This window comes from Chelonoidis abingdonii, unplaced genomic scaffold (genome assembly GCF_003597395.2).
Source record: "Chelonoidis abingdonii isolate Lonesome George unplaced genomic scaffold, CheloAbing_2.0 scaffold0617, whole genome shotgun sequence".
NCBI classification, from domain to species: domain Eukaryota; kingdom Metazoa; phylum Chordata; order Testudines; family Testudinidae; genus Chelonoidis; species Chelonoidis abingdonii.
Window position 1 is genome coordinate 12,309 of NW_027424878.1, and position 6,978 is coordinate 19,286.

General features: G+C 42.3%; 1 pseudogene; it reads right to left on the reverse strand.

Moving 5' to 3' along the window:
* Nucleotides 1–1,953: 1,953 nt before the first annotated feature.
* Nucleotides 1,954–2,891, reverse strand: LOC116832168 (olfactory receptor 8S1-like; annotated as a pseudogene).
* Between the last annotated feature and the right edge of the window lie 4,087 nt (nucleotides 2,892–6,978).

Below are 6,978 nucleotides of genomic sequence, written 5' to 3' on the forward strand. Positions count from 1 at the left end.
TCACCTTTCAGTACGACCTGTTGCAGTCTCCCTTTTAACAAGTTCCTTATCCACCTTTCAATTTTCATATTGATCCCCATCTTTTCAAATTCAGCTATTAATTCCCCATATGGAACCATATCAAATGCCTTACTTAAATCAAGGTAAATTAGATCCACTGTGTTTCAAAGAAGGAGATCAGGTTGGTTTGGCAAGATCTACCTTTTGTAAAACCATGTTGTAATGTGTCCCAGTTACCACTGACCTCAATGTCCTTAACTACTTTCTCCTTCAAAAATTTTTCCAAGACCTTGCATACTACAGACATCAAACTAACAGGCCTGTAGTTGCCCAGATCACCCTTTTTTCCTTTCTTTAACTTGGAACTATGTTAATAATTCTCCAGTTCACACAATACAACCCCTGAGTTTACAGATTCATTAAAAATTCTTGCTAATGGGCTTGCAATTTCATGTGCCAGTTCCTTTAATATTCTAGGATGAAGATTATCTGGGCCTCCCGATTTAATCCATTAAACTGTTCAAGTTTGGCTTCTACCTTGGATGTGGTAATATCTACCTCCATATCCTCATTCCCATTTGACATCCTACCATTACCCCTAAGCTCCTCATTAGCCTCATTAAAGACTGAGGCAAAGTATTTGTTTAGATATTAGGCCATACCTAGATTATCCTTAACCTCCATTCCGTCCTCAGTGTTCAGTGGTCCTACTTCTTCTTTCTTTGTTTTCTTCTTATTTATATGGCAATAGAACCTTTTACTATTGGTTTTAATTCCCATTTCAAGGTCCAACTCTACATGGCTTTTGGCCTTTCTCACTTTATCCCTACATTATCTGACCTCAATAAGGTAGCCTTCCTTACTGATCATTCCCATCTTCCACTCTTTGTAGGCTTTCTGCTTTTCCTTAATCACCTCTCTGAGATGCTTGCTCATCCAGCTTGGTCTACAATCCTCCTATGAATTTCTTTCCCTTTCTTGGGATGCAGGCTTCTGATAGTTTCTGCAACTTTGACTTGAAGTAATTCCAGGTCTCCTCCACCTTTAGATTCACAAGTTTTTCAGTCTAATCCACTTCCCTAACGAATTTCCTTAATTTTTTTGTTGTAGTAATATTGCGACTTTTAGGTCTTTAACTGAGTGACCAGAGAGATTGAAGTATTCTCCAACTGGTTTTTGAATGTTATAATTCTTGATGTCTGATTTGTGTCCATTTATTCTTTTACATAGAGACTGTCCAGTGTGGCCAATGTACATGGCAGAGGAGCATTGCTGGCACATGATGGCATATATCACATTGGTAGATGTGTAAGTGAGCGAGCCTCTGATAGTGTGGCTGACATCCATTCGATGAAGTGGCTTTTAGCCCGTGAAAGCTTATGCTCAAATAAATTTGTTAGTCTCTAAGGTGCCACAAGTACTCTTGTTTCTTCTTCAGGTGAAAGCTTTACTGAGAAAACACATACAAAAATCCAATTTCCTGTATGCATGCTAAAAACTTACCAGAGGTCACCCATCCATCATATGGAGCCTCAGTAGGCCAAAGTCCTTTCACCCCCTGTCAGGAAGGATTAAGGGCCCCCAACACTGAAGGTCCTGTCTCTTTGCTGGATCAGAAGGAAGGCTCTGAGTCTTTCCTGGTGGGATACCTCTCTAGAGTTGTTACAATCTGAGTGAATTTGCCTAATCACCACCCGACACCATTCTTAGTTCCTCCAGGGCTGATGTCACCCTCTCACATGAAATTACAGACAGTGCCTGGTCCACAACGATGCAGGAACTTACTACAGTAAGATCTCCCAAACATATTTCAGGAAATTGTCATCTCTGTCACAGATATCATTAAAGAAAAAAATTAAGTACTACTAAATATAACAACATGAGTACGCATTCTCAGTTCATTGTATGAACTCAGGCTATTGAACACTCAGTTCTTCTGTGCATCTTTATTAACTAATTAGGGAATATTACTAACATGACTTGAGCATGTTTTCTCCAGAGCCATTTCACTTCTTTGTTCTTCAGGCTGTAAATGATAGAGTTTAACATGGGACTTAAGGTACTGTCTTGGATGGAGAAGAGTTCATTGAGAACCATGGGGGATACTGCCCTGGGTTTCATATATGGAAGAGAGACGTCAGGTGCAATAACCTCACCATGGTGAGGTGGGAGCTGCAGGTGGAGAAGGCTTTATGCCTGCCTTCCATGGAGACTATCCTCAGGATGTTGGAGATGATGTGAATGTAAGAGACAAAAATGGGGATGAAAGAGCTCAATCCAAATATCACAATGGATGTAAGGAGAACCATTTCATTGGTGAAGGTCTTGGAGCAGGACACAGCTAACAGTGAAGGAAGCTCACAGCTGAAATGATTGACTTCATTGGGTCTGCAAAAGTTTATGCTGAATAGAAAAAGAGTGTTGACTAGTGCAAACAAAAAACTCATTGTCCATGCACCAGCCACCAGGTGACTGCAGACTCGTTTGTTCATGATGTTCATGTAGTGCAGTGGGTCACATATGGCCGCGTGCCTCTCATAAGCTATCGCTGAAAGCATGAATCCTTCAGTACCACCTGACAGTATAATAAGGAAAACCTGTGCAAAGCAGCCATAGACACAAATAGTTTTTTGCTTTGAATGGAAGTGCTCCAGCATTTTGGGGACAGTGACAGAGGAATAGAAGACATCAAGGAAGGAGAGATGGAAGAGGAAGAAGTACATGGGTGTGTTAAGCAGAGAATCAGTCCTTATTGCCAGCATGATCACCACATTCTACAGCAGGGTAAATAAGTAAATAACTAAAAATACCAGGAAGAGGAAAATCTTGAGCAGTGGGTCATTGGAAAGTCCCAATAGAATAAACTCGGTCACATTGTTTCGACTTTCCATTGACTGTTATTCATAAAATGATGAGCTATGAGAATGGGAAAAAAATAAATTAAATTAATTGACATCCTGAGAAGGGTGAATGTGATAACATGTATGCATGTGCTATCATAAGCTTAGTACCAATGCAAACGCAAGAACAAACGGATATAAACTGGACACTAGGACGTTTAGACTTGAAATTAGATGAAGGCTTCTAACCATTAGAGAATGAAATTCTGGAACAACCTTCTAAGGGGAGTAGTGGGGGCACAAGACATATCTGACTTCAAGACTAAGCTTGATAATTTTACAGAGGGGATGGTATGATGGGATAGCCTAATTTTGACAATTAATTGATCTTTGATTATTATCAGGTAAATAATCAATGGTCTGTGATGGGATGTTAGAAGGGGTGGGATCTGAGTTACTACAGAGAATTCTTTCCTGGGTGCTGGCTGGTGAGTCTTGCCCACATGATCAGGGTTTAATTGATCGCCATATTTGGGGTCGGGAAGGAATTTTCTTCCAAGGCAGATTAGCAGAAGCCCTGGAGATTTTTCGCCTTCCTCTGCAGTGTGGGGCATGGGTCACTTGCTGGAGGATTCTCTGCACCTTGAGGTCTTCAAACCACGATTTGAGGATTTCAATAACTCAGACATAGGTTAGGGGTTTGTTACAGGAGTGGGTGGGTGGGTGCATTGTGCAGGAGGTCAGACTAGATGAACATAATGGTCTCTTCTGACCTTAAAGTCTATGATAAGGAACTGGACATTTCAGCATGGATGGTAATCATTTACAATGACAATTCAGCTGGGTAGTTCTTAGAGCTTTCCATACTGTGTCACTTCCTAAGATGCAACTTTCATTCTGGACATGTATTGTGATTGTTTCTCAGAGCCTCAGTCTTGGGGCAGCATCCCATGATGCAAGCTGATGTACAAACGCAGAACAAAAAGACAGTCCTTGCACAAAGAAGCATACATGTGTGTGCTGTATCTTTGTTCTACCCTCTCATTTGGCATCTGTGCTTTTTATTCACTGGGATATACTTTAGAAACTTATATTAATTTCTTACATTGCAGCCTGCCATTAGGCTTCTCCTATGTGACAAATCAGGAAAATGTCTGTATTGTTTCTTATTAATAATACGTTTGACTGTGTTTCCTTGTCAGTTTGGCGTTATCCATCTGATGCATGAAGTTCAATGGAAGGAGGCTGTAAGAGAGGGGGCAGGGGTGCTAAGGAAGGGTACAACAATGGCACAGATAGAGAACGTCTCCTCAAACTCAGTTACCAGGTTTATGCCCACCCACTCTATCCTGGGACAGGGCTGTTTGACCATGGCTGAGAAGGTCAAAAGACATTGATGTGTTATAAGGTGCCCCCAACAGAGAGGGAGGGGGCAATGGTCAGCATACTGGAGGCTGACAGATGAACAGAAAGACTCATAGTCTGGAGCTGCAGCAAGCAAGTGTGGTGCCCAGATAGAACATGAAACAGCAAGGTTAGGTCATGTCTATCTAGGAGCTGAAGAAGAATGCAAAGCACAAGGAAGAAGCTTTGAATTCAGGCCTCCTTGTTATTTTCAGATAGGCTTCTCTGGGCACTGTGGACAATTTGGGCAAAATTCCCCAAACCAGTGTAATATTATTGATACTGAGAGACTTACTCCTGATTTACATTTTACTCCATACTTTGGCATAGCTAGTAGAGGTCAACACCAGGTTGAAGTAGAGGTGGGGGAGTAAGGGGTTGACTTTGAGTAGCTACACAATGATAATATCTACCCGTGACTTGACTCTAGTAGGTTTTTAAATAGAGACATCGATCTCAAAATATCTATCTATCTATCTATTGGCAGCGAAGACAACATTTGGGGGGGTTTAGGTATTTTAAAAACAAGATCTACTTGTATCATTGGAGATGGGAGTTTTAAATTACTTGATTATGTTGACTTGATCACTGATGGTAGAACTAACATTCACAAAGCACTGAAAGACCCTGGCTAAGGGATTAAGAGGCTCCCTTTATCACACTGAAAGATGCATGGTTTGTTTCAGAATAATGGCTGAGCTTAATGGCTGAGATAATCCCCAGGTTCCCTTTGGCATAGGTCCCTGCAGTTTCTCATGTGTCACACTTATTTTCACTCAATAACTAATTAAAATGTTTAGCCTCCTACATTTTGCAGCCTTAAGTAAAGTTGTGAGAAAGACATTATTTGATTTGATTTATACATAGGGAGAAAATCAGTGTTGCCCCATTGACTTTGTTCTCTCCATGGCAGTCTGCTCCCAAATTAATCTTCCCGGTCTGCCTTTTATTTTCTAGATAGCATTAACTATCTCTTTGTTGCATCATGCACATGTTTGGGGAGTGTCTCTTTGAGGTTCTGGGGTGAGATCACTTCCTTGAGAGTCTTGTTTTTCTATTTAGGGATATGGCTACTCTTCCCCATGGGCATTCAGCAGCGAAGGATGCTGTGCTGTCGAACGCTGTCATATTATCTGCTTATGCCACTTGTAGATTTGTATGGTCTCCTAGTTATGTTGTATATCAGGTCATCTGGGAAGGGAGATGTGATGGGTTCCCCCTGGGGTGCCACCTGGAGCTTGGGTACCACTGAGCCCCCTGACTCACCAGCATGGGCTCCCTCTCAAACTGTGCTGATGAGACAAGCTGAAGACATGCTCCAAGTCTTACACTTCCACCAGCATCCACACAGGTAGGGACATACCCAGCTGTGGTTACATGCAGGATCTCTGACCAGCCACTGCATGTGAGACAACAATAGAGAGGATAAAACCAAGGTAACCATCAGCTTCTCAGTCTAGGACCCCAGAGCCTTATCGTCCTGCCCTGGGGAGTGAAGAACAACCAATGATGTCATTCCCTGCCTTATATAGCTTTTGCATATGGCAAGAAACCTTTTCTTCAAAACTTGGTCCCCAAGCTAGTTTGTGGGAAAATACTGACATCCCAAGATGGAGTCCAGAGTCATGTGGCCTGGTCATATGTCTTTGTAGAGTAATAGCAGCCATTACACCTACAGACTGTCTGGAGTGTTCTCAGGAAGGCTCACCAGGTGGGAGATAAACTTCTCCTAAGGTCTATTGTTTTCCCTAATGGCTCATTACCCTGAATAGGCCCTTCCCAACCAGCTCTCTAGACTGAAAGCATCTTGTCTAGTGGGTGTTACCCAGGTGTAACTACATTTGAAGTACAGATACATAGTCAGTGTTTATAACTTCAGATACAAAAATGATACATGCATACAAATAGAATAATCATATTCAACAACTCATAACTTTTCCAATGACACCTCATATGACTTCTTGTACAAAATGCATCATAATTATGCCATAATCATATCTTAATAATATTACTATGACAAATGTCAAGTGAAGTGTCACAGGGGACATCAGTGGATCAGGTCACCACAGCATCTCTTCATACAGGACCATGCAAAGCCATGTTGTTGGTGGGTCAGCCTGTCACGAGGTATGGCTTCTCTCTCACCTTCTTCCCTGCAGAAACTGCACAGACTCCACTGGTTGTGCTTTCACTGTACTCTGTGATTTTAAGTTCAAGTTCCCTCCACCATTTCCATAACCACCCCGATGCAACAATATATCTACAGGCCCTCTCCCTGTGACTGGAGGGGAACCGAGGCCTCTGTGTAAATGAGCTCAGCTAACCCTGGTCCCCTCTATCTTCTCCTATTTGGGACTTCCTGCCTTTTTATCAGCCTTGCACTGATTGGATAATTGGATCCTTATCCCAGCCATCCTGACTGTCTAATTACCCCCATCTCTAGGGGAACTAATTAACACCAGAGTGAAGGCTCCCTGCACTCTGTCATTCAGCCCCCATCTTTCCCACCAGCAGAGAGTGAATTTGAGACTTCCACAGAGGAATACCTGAGTCATTACACCTTGAGCTGATGAGCCACTAGCTTCTAGCCGGAACATACCATACTTTCTCAGTCTCTGTGGACTGGACATGCTGGGAACAGGCAAGTAAAGTAGATGGATGAGGGGCTTCCATGTTTTCCTCTGAGCAGAGGACTATCTACCAAGCATCTGAAGACCACAGCAGCTCAAATCCC